At 41.4% G+C, this 14,466-nt stretch overlaps 1 long non-coding RNA gene across 1 annotated transcript; it reads right to left on the bottom strand.

Annotated features, from left to right (window-relative positions):
- Positions 1–6,552: 6,552 nt before the first annotated feature.
- On the bottom strand, positions 6,553–7,453 carry LOC146658609 (uncharacterized). Its single transcript, XR_014913858.1, has 3 exons — positions 7,285–7,453; positions 6,858–6,981; positions 6,553–6,731 (listed from the first exon to the last, which is right to left on the bottom strand). It is a non-coding gene; the product is annotated as an uncharacterized LOC146658609 (long non-coding RNA).
- Between the last annotated feature and the right edge of the window lie 7,013 nt (positions 7,454–14,466).

The raw sequence follows: 14,466 nt of genomic DNA, 5'->3' as shown, positions 1-14,466 counted from the left end.
CGAGACTGTCTAACCCGGGGCTCGAACCGGCAACCTTCCAATTACAAGACAAACTGCCAACTCTTGAGCCACGATCGCCCTGAACTACGATCGCCCTGAACTACGAACGCCCTACACAACCTAGTAGCAACCATTTGGCAACAGTGGGAAGCAGAGATGAGTGAGAGATATGACAGAGGGAGAAAAGCAAAAAAAAAACCTAATGAGGTGAAAAGGGGGATGATATATAATTTTAAAAAGTAAGGCAGAAGAGAGAGGCTGCCCTATTGTAGTTATTTTTAATATACCAGAGTAGTTTTCAGTATCCTTATTCACCTTTTGCTGGATGATGGTTATTGCTCTCAGTTCATCTGTGTGGGGAAACATTTTTTAGCTCCTGTCCCTTCTTTATTTAGGCAGTTTTTCTACTTCTCATTGGCTGCCTCATGCAAACAAAAGTTTTCACCAGCGGGTGGGTGGAGCTTCTGAGCCTGAACTGATCTCCGCTCAGATTGTTTCACGGCTTGGCAGGGCAAACTGTGGGGGTGTAGGGAAGGAGGACCCAGGCGTGGAGCTCTGTGTGCTTAGCAGTGCGTTTATTTACAGTGATGGAAAAACATGACAATAAATCCCCGTGCTCTACCGACTCCTGTGACGTGTCCTCTTCCCAGTGCTAATACTCCTGTCTCCGCTTCTCCGTGATGAGCACCCCGTGCTCGCTGTCCTCTCGTCTCCCCGCTACTCCTGGGGACATAAGAGAGAAGCAGCAGTCAGACACACAATAATGCAGCAGACTTAAACTAGGAACTGGTCGAGAGACTAACGTGAAGCCACGCAATGATCCAGCGTCGGAGAGAGCTCCACCACACTCTCAAGTACCTCCTCCGACGAGGCCTGATCAGCTGCAGGTGTGTCACGGTCTTCAGGTGTGGCCAATCACCTCCCAGGGCCACACCCACCAGGCCTGAAGATGCCTGTAAACGAGTGCTTACAGCACACCTGCATCCACACACATATATCTACAAGCAGGGAGAACGAGGGACAGCAATACCAAAAATACATATATTATAATACAAGTTCATTACTGGTCAGGGTCCCTGGGTCACTCAGACCCAGATACCCTGACAGATTGACTTGATACAGAGCCGAGAGTGATAAAAGACTTTGCGTTTAGAGCGGCCTGAAGGGATGTTTCACACAGAAATGCGGAGAAAGTTTCTGGTCTGTCAGTGAGGGTGAAAGCATGCAGCCTGTTCTACAGTGACCACTTGAGTCATAGCCTGGAGGATGTGTGGAGAAACCCACCATGGCTGGATCTCTGGACCTTTATATCGATCTACAGTGTATACGTTTTTTTTCTGGTATTGGTTTATTCAAGTAAATTTTCTTTTTCCAATCGGTTTGAGAAGAGTTTAATTTCTTCATGTAAATGTAATTCAATTTCATGTAAATTTAATTGGTCAGACTGGGCTGAGTTCTTGACCTCACCAATATTTGTTCTGACACTTTGTCCACTATGCAAGTTGAAACAGCAGTAAATAGACTAATATGTACACTTATTCAGGTAAAGCCATCTTCATGATCGCTTAGCACAGACCTGCCCAAAGTGTGGGGCCCGCCCCCTGGGGGGGCGCGGTATGAAAAGGGGGGGAAAAAAACCAAAACGCTTGGACACTGCTAGCACGGGGCGCCCACAGAAACGCAAGAGATGAAGCATCGCTGAATATGTTTCCAAACCAACTTCATTTTAAGCCAAAGACTAGAAAATATGGTGAAGCATATCTTCCTTTTGACTTCACCTGCACAAGTGCCAAGGTAGGTCTCTGCAACAGAATTAGTTTTCCCTGCATCGGGAGCAGCGCTGGGCTCTTCAAATCACTGACAAACAGTATCCCACATTCTTGATTTTTAGTTCACAAACACTTGTTGTAATGACTAACTACTCCTGACATTTTGGAGATGTTAGCTCTTTATACAGTAAAGTTACAGCGGGATACAAATAATATCAGGCTGATCCTGCCACGATTTGTTCCCCCAGTTCAAATCATGGACAAACAGTATCCTACAGCTGTTTATGTTTTTAAACCCATTTTGCACAGAGAGGCATTTTTGAAAAATGTATTGATAGCAATGTTGAATACTATTACACAGAAAAAAAACAACTACATGTAAAATAATTACACCGTGACGCCTCTGCCTTTCTAAATGGAGGGACAGGAACTGCATATGTATATGTAAGCATGTAAAACCTGAAGATAGTCAGATTAACAGTATTTTGTCTCTATCTGCCATTCTGCAATTCATCTCATGTAAACAATAACATGGCGCACAGCGTGACGTGAATAAAGGCGCATACCTTTGATGTTGCGTGACGAACTGTATTCCTCGTCCACACGTAAACGCAAAAACTGAGTTTTAAAACAATCTCCGTTTTCGGTGATTCGAAACGCTGTTTACGTGTGAACGAAAGGTCCAAACTCATAGAAACAGCTGCGTTTTCAAAAATACCCGTGTAGGTGTGGACGTAGCGTAAAAGAGTTAGTAGTTTATTTTATTACCACCTGTAATTTATTGCAGATTACTTGTATTTGCTTAATTGTTTACATTCTGCAAAAAAGAGCAATAAGGATGATAAATAAAGCTACTTCAAGAGAACCATCAAATCCACTTTTTATCAAATTAAATATTCTCAAATTTAAAGATTTGGTTGACCTCAGAACTGCGCAAACAATGTACAAAGCAGCGAATAAATCTTTGCCCCACTACATTCAGAACTTGTTCCAAATAAGACCAAATACTCATGACCTGAGAGGAATCCTTATGTTCAGCAAGCCAGTAGTAAGGACAAATGTACAATGTCAGAGGAGTTAGTGTGTGGAACACCTCTACAGATGAAATCAAGACAAGTACATCAATACAAAAGTTCACACGATTGTTCAAAAATAATAAATTGTATGAATATATGAAATCTTCCTCTCAGTGACTGAGTTGTCTCATTGTGTCCTCATTTTTTTATAGATCAAGGTCTGAGTAACCCAACCTTAAGTGTTCATTAAGGTGTTTGTCACATAGATAGAAAATAAGCTCAGAGGTTAAGCAGCTGTTATAGACAGAGTGATTCGTTTATGTAAAAATGTAGTTTGTTGTTGTTCTGGTTTACGTGCTGAAAATGGTTTTATTTGTGTATGTTCAATGTGTTAGACTTGTACATAGTTAACCATATATGATCAAATAATGTTGAATCCTGGATATGGATTTGTAAGCAATGAAATTTGAAATAAGGGGGTAGGAGCAAGAAAAGTGTAAACTTCATCCTACTCCTTTTCGAGCACACGCGTTCTGTAGACATAGATATATACATGAAAACTTGATGATTTTTAATTTTTTTTTTCTGTTGTTATTTCAATTATATTTGCATGTTCGAAATAAAATTATATCTATCTATCTACTAAATGTGGGTGTGCATGGATGGAGGATGTGTGAGTGCAAGGGGGGGCGTGACATTTTTCTTGTAAAACAAAGGGGGGCCCAGCAAAAAAAGTTTGGGAACCACTGGCTTAGCAGATATGATATATCTACATATCTCTACTCTTAAAAAACACCCTTAATTCAGCATTCTTCTTTCACACATGTGAGAATATTGCCAATAAACATTAACAATGTAGTTATGTAAATGAGCATTGTTTCATGCGTGGACAACGCCGCAGGAACATTTCACCATGGCAACAAACCAGCCCTCAGGAGTCTCAGGCAATGTACAGTTATTTCCATGACAACATCATTAAAAGTTTCTTGGAAGCCAAGTGAAGTACTCTAATCAAACATTAGCAAGAGGAAAACAGCCACGAGACCTCAAGGTGATCTCTCTGTTTTTCTCTTCTGTTTTTTTCTTTTTTCAAATTCCTGTTTAAAAAGATATTATGCACGTTCCTGCTGTTTGATGAAAAATATTCAACTCAGACGGTTCATTAAACTAAAACCTGCTAAATGTGGCACATTACCGCAATTAGCAAAGTTTCTCGGAGTTACTTTTTTGACCCTTCCCACGGTAAAAGTGAGTTGTAAGCTTGCCAAGATCTACAGCGTAGCTCTTATCTGAGCAAACTTACCTGAGTGAAGTGCTCTCTCTCTCTCTCAGAAGAAGAAAAAAAAAAGCAGCTATGAGCAGTCCAGCAGTTCAATGAGAAGCTTTTCATTAAGTATCCAGAAGCCGGAACAAGTTGAACATAAATGACATCATGAACTCCTAAATAGACTTCATTTTGACAGGGCTTTTGTGTGGAGAGATTTTATTTCATCGACAAGATTTCACGACTATGCAGACAAGTTCACGATGACTTAACAAAAATCTTCTCTTTTTCTTTAGTTTCAGACAGATAAACTAAATGATTTTATCCACTTCCTGTTGTGCAAACAGCACACACTTGGCATGTTTAGGGACATTAAAACTGTCTCCAAACTAATAACAGCTTTTAACACCAAGTAATACTGCGGCGCTGCCGTGTCTCTGTGTGCTTATTAAAGTGCTTTCAAGAACAATGAAAGTGTGGAGCTAAAATATTGACTTTGGTCTCCCGTCCCACTGGTGATTACAAACACCCTTAACCGTTCAAAGTCAAAGATGTATGTAGGTCCATCAAACACGAAGACACAAAACCAGAGACACACAAAGAAACACACTGAATCAGAACTGGCAAACCACCAAGACGCTCAATAGAGCCAATCTCTCGCTCACACGCCAGGCTGTGAATTCCCAGTTTGCTTTGCAGCGACAATGGGGTGTGTGTGCAAGTCTGCGTCTGTGCGTGAGTGCAGATAAAAACGCCACAATCACTGAATGCAGGCACAAGGGCCACCAAACTAAATGCTTGGACGGAGCTGGCATGAGGACCCATGTACACACACATATATATGATTAGGAATGGATATGCTTGCCAAGACAGTTTCCCCTCTGTTCCTGAAGGCACTAAGGTGCTTAAGCACTCAGCCTATATGGAAAGGCAGAGTGTGACAGAAAGAAGGGGTAGGGTGGGAGGTGAAGAAGACAAAGCAACAAAGCAAGTTGGTCACCAAAATTGCAAAAATTAATTGGTTACACCCATGTGGGCTTTCATTCACACTCAACAATTGCACTTGGGTCTAGTTGGAGCAAATTAAGCCAGTTTTAGGTGAACTATCCATCAGTGCAAATATTTCCATTCATTATCACAATCCGTCCTTGTCCTTACTCAATTAATAGCCGGAGTACTGGTTTAATTCCCTGTAGCTCAAGTCTGATATGGCTTCAGTGTGCTTCTTTACAACATGCGTTTACGATGTCGGTGCATGCAGTGCGTGCAGAAATGTGCGCAAAATTTGGAAGGTGGTGAGGAAAAGAAGGATTTTTCCAACCTTGTTTCCAAAGAAGGTCACGACGGCAGCTGGAAATTAGTGCAGCGCTGCACGCACATTAGCGGATATTGTTTCAGCCAGGCCTTGTAAGGTAATGTCAATCACTGCTCTTACTGTGTATCTGCCCCGGGGCCAAGTAGACCACCCTCCCTCCAGACACACACGCAAGCGCTCACAAATCGCAGTATTTTCATATTTCTTTTTGTGGGCTCGTCATCCTGCGTCAATTAGAATCAGCGCTGTAATAAATGGTGCGTGAAAGGCTTTGATGGTGTAAATATTTTATTTGCACCTTCAGCGCTGTTGTCCGTGTAATCTCGCTGCTGCAGCTTTGACTGGCATGGAGGAAAGATGCTGGTTAAAATTCTGAGCTAAAACACACGGGGAGAGAAAATGATACTTTTAATGAAACCGTTGTGAAGCATGCTGAATGACAGCATGGTAAATTGACTGTGCTAAATTGGGCTTAACCTGACATATATCAACATGGGATTTATGTCAGGTTTTTTCATTCTCTGTACTTTAATGACTGCTTTCCTGCAGGAAAGCGGAACAAACATTAACAAGAGTGGTATCAGGTAAAGTCTAAAAAAAGCAAAAACCTTGCTTTCTAAATTGTATTTGTTTGCTTTCATGTATTGAAAATTGAAACAGTCGAAATATCCATTAATCAAAAGAATCATTTACATTCAGATAAGCTCGAGCAGAGGCTACTGCATACATAATCCTAGAGATGGATGCAGAAAAATGGTGAGAAATTTACTTCATTAGATGAGAATGAAAAGGTCATTGCCTGAGACTGTGGCTAATAAGAATCTCCGTCAGCCGGTGGCTGATGTCAAGACCCTCTGTATTAACCAACAATTCACACTAGTTATTGCTATCAAAGTGTATATAGTCTAATTTTGACATGCATTTATTTAAACAGAACTCATCTTCTGTGAAATTGAAGTTTAATCTGAAATTAATTGTATTCTTACGAACTTTTGATCAGCTCAGTGGAAAGGGTACCTGGAAAGCCAGAAGAGAAGACTAGCTAGTGCATGTCATTCTACAGCACTATTAGAGTTACCGGATCATGGGCGCTCAGGACACACAGATCCAGTCAAAGAAAAGAGCTTGGATGGAATAGCAGAACTCAGAGGGTAAAAAATTCACATTTGCAACAAGGCTTTTGGAGTATTGATTTTACTTAGAATTTTAGCCCTGGGAGAGAGGAAGCAGGTGGGGGCAGGTGAGCGGAGACTGGAGAACAGAGGTGTGGCTGGTACAGTTAGCCGAGAGCAAAGTGGACAGCGGAGAGGGCAGGTTTTATCCGGTGAGAGTAGAAGGTGGATGGTGGGGTGAGGCAGAACTGGTGGCTGGAGGAGAAGAAGAAATTGAGATGGAAAAATGGATAGCTTAGAGGTCAAAAAGAGCACAAGGAGAAGAAGACGATAACTTTATAGTTACAGGTGTGGTGTGGTGTGGTGTGGTGTAGTGCAGACCTGAACAATCCAGTAGGGAACGATAAAGAGAGCCAGGGGTTAAATACTGCTAAGTCTTGATGAGCTGATGAATCTCAAGTGTGGCTGTTTAATTGGCCAGAGATGCAGGAATGTGGAAACACACCTAGATAGAGGGAGCGAGAGAAAGGGAAAGAGGGGGCAACACGAACATTAGGAAACGAGAGAAAGGTCAAACGGAGGCAACAACAACAGCAATGAGAGAGAGAAGCATAGTAACCAGGGGGCTGTGCAGTGATTAAGCATTCAAAATGATTTTAAAAATGATTTACATTCTACATTCTTGGTGCATGTGTTTCATTTTTATTAACTTCTAATTAGAATTCATCCGATTCTTGTGTCACATGGTATGTACAGTAATTTGAATGAGTTCTGGGCAGCATTGTTGTGTGGCTGTTAGAACCGTTACCTGAAAGCAAGAAGGTCTTGAGTTTAACGCCAACATCTTTCCATGTGAAGTTTGGATGTTCACTCTGGCTTCCTCCCACAGTCCAAATATATGAAGTTAGTGGAGTTAGGTTAATTGGTGCTTCTAAACGGACCATAGGTATGAGTGTGAGTGGTTGTGTGTCTCTCTGTGCAAGCCCTGCCACAGTGTGTACTCTGTTGGGATAGGCTCAAGCCCCCTGCTGGAAGAGAATGGATGGATGGACTTTTAGGAATTGAAAGGGCAAGTAGCTGCCAGGTACACTCAAATCAAATGCACTTGATTTAACTGATCATCAGTAAGTGTGAGCACATCTATAAAATCAGATGTTTTTGCAGTTTGCTGGTCTGGAGCTTTCAGGTACGCCTAAATAAAATTCTACAATCTTACCAGGAGTGAATTTCTGAGCATATTCACCCCAACAACAGTCCATGCAAGGCTTGGAAACAACAAAAATACCATAAATACATCTCACACCCTATGGGCCACAGTTAGCATGTTAAATGTTAAAGTTTGTGGCGGCATAACTAGAAGATGATTCAAGCACTGTTTATTTGGAAGGGTTGCCATGCTTCTTCTCTCTAAAAACAAAACAAAACATGGCTGCACAGCTTAAATGTGCAAAGTTGACTCTGAACAAACCACAAGGCTTTATTTTGGACAGAACAAACTACAGATGTTTGGCAACAATGCACTGCAACACCTTAGGCAAAAACCAAACACAGCACATCAGCACAAGCAGCTCACACCAACTGTGAAGCATGGTGGTGGAGTGGTGATGATACGACCTGGGCACTTTGCATTCTTCAATGAACTTCAATGTATGCCAAAGTATTCTAGTCAAATGTGAAGCCATTTATTCACATGCAAAACCTTATCCCAAGCATAGCAGCAACAGAATAGCTTAAACCCTCACGTCATCCTTTAAAAAACTTACGTTCATCACCCTAGGGACCGTTTTCTGCCACGCCCGAAAAAGTGCTATAAAAAATTTATATATTAATATTTTATTCCACTTTAAATTAGCCAATCTTTTAGACCTACTTCTCCTTGAAATATTCATGTCAAGTTTTAATTACATTTCGCGGATTTTAACCCTTTATATCCCGGTTTCGTCACATGAGCGCACTGCTTTTTTTGCCCCAAAAAACAAAAAACTTGAATATTTTCCAAAAAAAACATTTGAGGTAATATTCAATTGTTATTATAATTAGGCCTTTAGATAGACTAAAGATTGGCACCAAGAGTCATTTCGATCGCCTTTTATTTTTTTTCCAGGAGCGCATTTCATAAAATGCACACTATCGACCACGCCCAAAAAGTGCTATAAAAAATTTATATATTAATATTTTATTCCACTTTAGCCAATCTTTTAGACCTACTTCTCCTTGAAATATTCATGTCAAGTTTTAATTACATTTCGCGGATTTTAACCCTTTATATCCCGGTTTCGTCACATGAGCGCACTGCTTTTTTTGCCCCAAAAACATAAGACATAAAACATAAAATATTTTCCAAAAAAAACATTTGAAGTAATATTTTATTGTTATTATAATTAGGCCTTTAGATGGACAAAAGATTGGCACGAACATTAATTTCGATCTGGTTTTAATTTTTTTTCCAGAAGCCAAAAATGTCCCCAGGCGGCGCTGCTGCTCCTGCTCCCCCGGGGAGGAGTGCCTCTGCCGCGGGTGTGCTTCGCGCAGCGCCGGAGCATATGGTTCGGTTCCCGTGTCTGCAGCACACACTTCCGCTACCACGTGAAAACAAATACGTCATTTCCTGTTGATTAAAAAAAAAAATAAAAAAATCAAACGAACCTAAGGGTAGAAAATGGTCCGGAACGAGCAGCGGGGCAGGCTGCTGCTGTACGCGGGAAATTAGTCTGCCTTTTCCGGGTATCTGTCTCGAGCAGGCCGCTGGAGAACATGTGTATGTTCCAGCAGGCGTCACATGTGGAGCAAGGGCGCCACCCGGTGGACAAATAAAAAAATTACAACTCTAAGGCCTGTAGTCCAAAACAAAACCTAAGCTGGAGACCTGATGATCGATTTGACCGTATTTTTTTTGCCGTGAAAAATAGCGTTTATAATGGGTTTCAATGGGGCACAAAACGGTCCCTAGGGTGTTGAGTGTGAGTATTTTTGCTGCTAAGCCGTGTTAGGCTGATGTAAGAAAATCAGACTGAAAATTTGAAGATTTTACAAAAACGAAACCGGCTGGCAAGTTTGGCTATGCTACACCCAACACAGCGGAAATGGCGTTCATACGAATGAAAAAAGTGGCACAAAAAGAGCCCAGTATGACGTGAGGGTTTTAAACAGAACAGAATCAAGATTTTTACTGCCCTACTTTCAGTTAATGTATTTTGTTTTGCACTATGCATATTTTATATGCCATTAGGTCATTTATTGTGAAAATTCTCATGTAGGAACTATTGTACTGCATGTTGGTTCCACTGGTGCACCTGAGGGAGATGCACGCCCATGTTGATGTGTGAGCATGGCAAGTTGAAGCAAGAGAAGCCAATTTAATTCAGAGAAAGTTGTTTCTTAAAAGTATCTGTAAAGTGCTCATTTCTGCCTCAAAGCATGGGTCAGCCAGCGAGGTATGTTTGTATGTTATATAGATCATTTTATGTCTTTATTTCACTCGTCTTACTATTTCCTTGGATCGTAGTTTGTGATCAAGGTGAAGCTGTAACAACCTCGAGACCTTACAACTAACATTAAAGCCAACTTCATGCCATCAGTAAAAGAACTCTTTATTGACTTTAAGAAGAGGTAGAAGTGATAAAGATACTGAGTGGTCCAGTTAAACTCCAGCCTGAAATGCTGTGCAGAGCAAAGAAGTATGGGCCAAAATGTCCCCAGAACCATGTGACAGATGACATATTCATACAGAAAACAATCCGGTCGTTAAGTCTGATGTCACTAGCCGTGTCTGGGCCTAAACTCCGCTGCAGGTCCATATATCAAACGATCACTATGGCATCACAGAGTTGAAAAACTGTCTAAAGTCTTTCATAATATGATCAGCGTTCTCCTCTACCAGGTGTAACAATTGAGTTTAACATCCAGGCATCCATGAAAACGGAATTTATAACATTTAACGGAGTTAGAAGTTAGCAGGAAGTTAGCTCGCTAGCTTCTATCTAAATATAATATAGCATCACCTGACTGTGGGGTCAGGACATGCTATATGTGACTGCACTGTCGAGCGCAGATCCACTCAGCGCAAGCTAGCAAGACAGAAGCTAAGCTCGTTGCAACATGGCAAAATGAACCTCCCCCACCCTCATTCGGATCTGGCCTTTGGAACTATTTTGGTCTTCATGTGAAGTATGACCCTGAAGATAAGCGCGTCATGGACACATGTAAAACAGTATGTCGGATATGCCACACAATGCTCAATTACATGGGTGGGAACTACTGCGTTAGCGCAGTTTGCCCGTTTTATATATATACATATATATACACACACACATATATACTAGGGGTGCAACGATATTCGTATCAATATTGAACCGTTCGATACAGTGCTTTCGGTTCGGTACGCATATGTATCGAACAATACAACATTTGTAATTTATTTTATCAACTTTCCTTCTGACGATGCTGTCTGTGTTGAGCGCTCAGTGAATCTGCGTTCGACTACTCCGCCTAGGCTGCACTGTCAAGCGCAGATCCACTGAGCGCTCAACACAGACAGCATAGTCAGAAGGAAGAGCACAGGGAAAGCTAGCAAGACAGAAGTTAAGCTCTCCTTGCAACATGGACCTCCCCCACCCTCATTCAGATCTGGCGTTTGGAATTATTTTGGTTTTCATGTGACGTATGACCCTGAAGGTAAGCGAGTCATGGACTAAAGTAAAACAGTATGTTGGATGTGCCATGCAATGCTCAATTACATGGGTGGGAACTAGTGTGTTAGCGCAGTTAGCTCGTTAACGTGTTGGCCGTCTAGCCCCATGCACGGGGCGATCGGCGGTAGCTCGTTAACGGAGATTTGCCGTGTTGTGGCGTTAAGGTCATTTCAACGAGATTAACCTGAAAGCACTAGCGGGAACACAACGAATATGACTGCACATTTACGCCGACATCATCCTAGTGCAAAGACAAGTGGAAGCAGACAAAAAAAAGCAAGCATGCTACTAACTTTAGCCGAGTCATTTAGACAGCTGTTAGCACATGATTCTCCTTATGCTGCTGAGAATATAGCCCAGAAGAAGCGGATAGTATAGCTTTTATTTTGGAAAGAGACATTTCTCTGTAATAAACTTCTTTTCCAAAGATGAGTGATTCCTCAATCAGATACAGGGCTTGCAATATCGCTAGCCCGACGTCCTGGGGCTAGCGATTTTTTCAGTCGGGCTACCAAAATCTATCTCTTCCCTGCCCGTCGGGCTATTGTAGGAAGGAAAAATATATGTCAATGCTTTTGCATTCTTTCAGAAATGTAGCTGGGTAATTATGTCATTGGCATCGGTGAGCCACTCGCGTTTGAATTTGCGCTTGTTTTTTTGCTTTCACTTTGCAATCGTGCGAACTGTGTATAGAGAGCGACAGCACTGATCTGTGAGTGATGATAATTTGTGCACCAATTCCTCTGACATCGTCTTATTAATCGTTAGCTTACTATGCAAACATGACAAGTGAAATCTCCCGCAGCTTAAACATGTGAGAGGTTGATCGTGCAGAGAATCGCTGAGCTTATGTGAGTGCGTGTGTAAAAGCAGCAGGATATATATTTTAGTTCTGCTGAGCCAAATAAGACAGGTCAGGGTGAAGAAGTGACAGCCAAAGAAAAGCTTACCACAAAACGGAGAAGTTATGACAAATCAGACTATAAGGCAAAAAGAAAGTGCAGCTCTATGGTTTCATGGACAAAAGAATTTCTGTGGCTGCAATATGACGAGCTAAATAACCAGGGCTGCACATAAGTGGTCCGCAGGTGCGCATTCGCTGTCAAAATAAAAAACACGCACAAGGGTTAGGGTTAAATTTAAAAACTGTACTTTTGAGTTAAAATATATATTTATAATTTTAATAAATGACAAATTAAAAAGGCATGAACATTTTTTTTGTATCGAAAAAATATCGAACCGTGACACCAAAGTATCGAACCGAACCGAACCGTGAATTTTGTGTATCGTTGCACCCCTAATATATACATACACATATATCAGGGGTCTAGAGTGCGACCAAATTTTTCAGTGGTGCGACTAAAAAAAAAAATTTGGTTGCACCTGTGCGACCAAATGTTCGGGTAGCAAAAAAAAAAAAAAAAATCTGCAACCTTCCCTGTGGTCAACAACAGACACATTTTGCCCCTATCGTGGACTAAACCAATCAGAGATAGTAAGGGGCGGGACCTCTCTGATTGGCCGTGGTCCACTTGAAAGTGCAGGTGGAAGTGGGAGGTGAGTAGCTTGAATAAAGCGATATCAATTCATTAAATCCTGAATCGACTTTTAAATATAACTGTGTTTTGCCAGAAACGCCAGATTCTCAGATTAAAGCTCACAAAACTATTTCAACAACAACCAAACAGCAGATGAGAGCAGGTACACGGATTCCACACAAAGACGTAAACACAGAGCGGACCCGACGCATCAGAATCAGCTTTGTCTTTCTTGGCTTTCTCACCCGACGGCCCGTAGACGGACACGCTGTCGGAGCTTAGCGATCCTGATGCGTCCGGTCCGCGCTGCGATTACGTCTTTTTGCGCTGATTCTGAGCTGCAGGTTTTGTCTCTCTCCAACCAAAATTCACCGAGCCTGCAGCGAAAGAAGCAGCAAACTGCGCTTCACTTTGATCAATGTCGTCATGAATTTTGCTGTTTTGCTTCCACGACTATTAAAATCACACTTCATGCACAGCTAGCTCTCTCTCTCTCTCTGTACTTCAAGAACAGTTTCCCGTCTCCAATCTCTGTTTTCTGTATTATTCATTCGCTTATTACCCACCAGTCTACCGTTGTTTACAGCGCTGTGGCTGCTGTCTTTTTCTTTTCTTTTTTCACTTAAATGACCTCGGACAAGAAAGCCTATTTTTTCTGTTGTTCAATACTGAAGAAATTTAAACTTTATATGCAGAACATTGTAGAATATTTTTAAGGTTATCTGCTATAAAAAGCCAGACCAGGAAAATCTCCTTCATGTTTTTCTGTGTTTTATTCTCAGTTACTTTCACACAAAGGCATCTGCTGTGATGTTCACAATTCTGATGAAGTCAGTACTGATAAATGATCAGAATTATAATATTTCTGACTGTCTGAGGCTAAATTGAATCGAATCGGGACTTTGAAAACCGGAATCGAATGGATTATAGAAATCAGTGATGATACCCAGCCCTAGTGAGCCACCTAGCCACGACAGAAGTGGATGTAGCTGTAATAGGAAAAGAACTATTGCTAACTTTTCTGTTAAGTTAAGGCCTGATCCTTCTGAAATTCATAGCCAGTGCTCTGACACGGTGTCATCAATCTTTGAATGCTGAAAAAGCACAGTGTATCCAGAAAAACACATTATATTATATAAATTATTATAAAATTTGTGTGCGCCTAACGCCTAACCGGTACGCCCATGGCAAAAAGTTAGTCTAGAGCTCTGTATATACACACACACACACACACACACACACACACACACACACACACACACAGTAGAGTATCAATTATTACACAGATAGTGAGTATAGGACCTTTTTTCCTATCAGACTCAACAATTTGGGCTGCAAAGGGATGACATACTGTGTAGCAGCATGAAAACAGTGAGCGTATGCTGGCCTCCCACATGCTACCACTTGTACAGTTGAAAATGCAGAGACGTCTTTCTTCCCCCTGCGGTCTACATATTAATTGTAACTTTTCCTGTAGTAAATCACTGTCAAGCTCTAGAACAAAGACTTAAAGTGTGATCATATAGAATCTTAGATCTCTTAAATTGTTTTATTTTGGATTAGAAGACCTTAGTTTGATGTACCCCTGAAAACATTTCCTTATGCTGGCCAAACAGCATTTAGATCAATGAACTGAGATGATAAACAAATGAGAGACGACACCGAAAAGTGTGTTAATGTTCAGCCTCCCTTGCATTTGTCTTGCGTCCAAAGTTTCTCCGTTTCAAACCAAGAGGACATCACAGATGACAAATTGACAAC

This window comes from Rhamphochromis longiceps, linkage group LG11 (genome assembly GCF_057381845.1).
Source record: "Rhamphochromis longiceps isolate RC_006_pf linkage group LG11, R_longiceps_female_GT1.1, whole genome shotgun sequence".
Classification (NCBI taxonomy): domain Eukaryota; kingdom Metazoa; phylum Chordata; class Actinopteri; order Cichliformes; family Cichlidae; genus Rhamphochromis; species Rhamphochromis longiceps.
The sequence above is the reverse complement of the archived record's forward strand: the minus strand, read 5'-3'. Positions and strand labels throughout refer to the sequence as shown.